Consider the following 310-nt stretch of genomic DNA (forward strand, 5'->3'; position numbering starts at 1 on the left):
GAACTTCAGGTAAGTTTCACACTACTTCAAAGTTGCACGTTAAAATGCGAAGCAATTTTTTTTTAAAACAGAGTTACACACAATAGGTACGTCTATAATCACATGTTCACAGGTACACAAAGGTGTCCATACACACAAATGTGTGCACACACACACACTAGCACTCACAGACTTTTGCGGACACTTGCTCAAACACTCACACCCATCTGTGAGATGATGAGGTTTGCCAGTGATGATACGAGAGCCAAGAGCTGTGTGCCACCACATAACAAAGCTCTAAGCAAGCTTCAAGACCTTTGTACCTATCCTG

The sequence above is a fragment of the Mastomys coucha genome, chromosome X, assembly GCF_008632895.1.
Source record: "Mastomys coucha isolate ucsf_1 chromosome X, UCSF_Mcou_1, whole genome shotgun sequence".
NCBI lineage: Eukaryota > Metazoa > Chordata > Mammalia > Rodentia > Muridae > Mastomys > Mastomys coucha.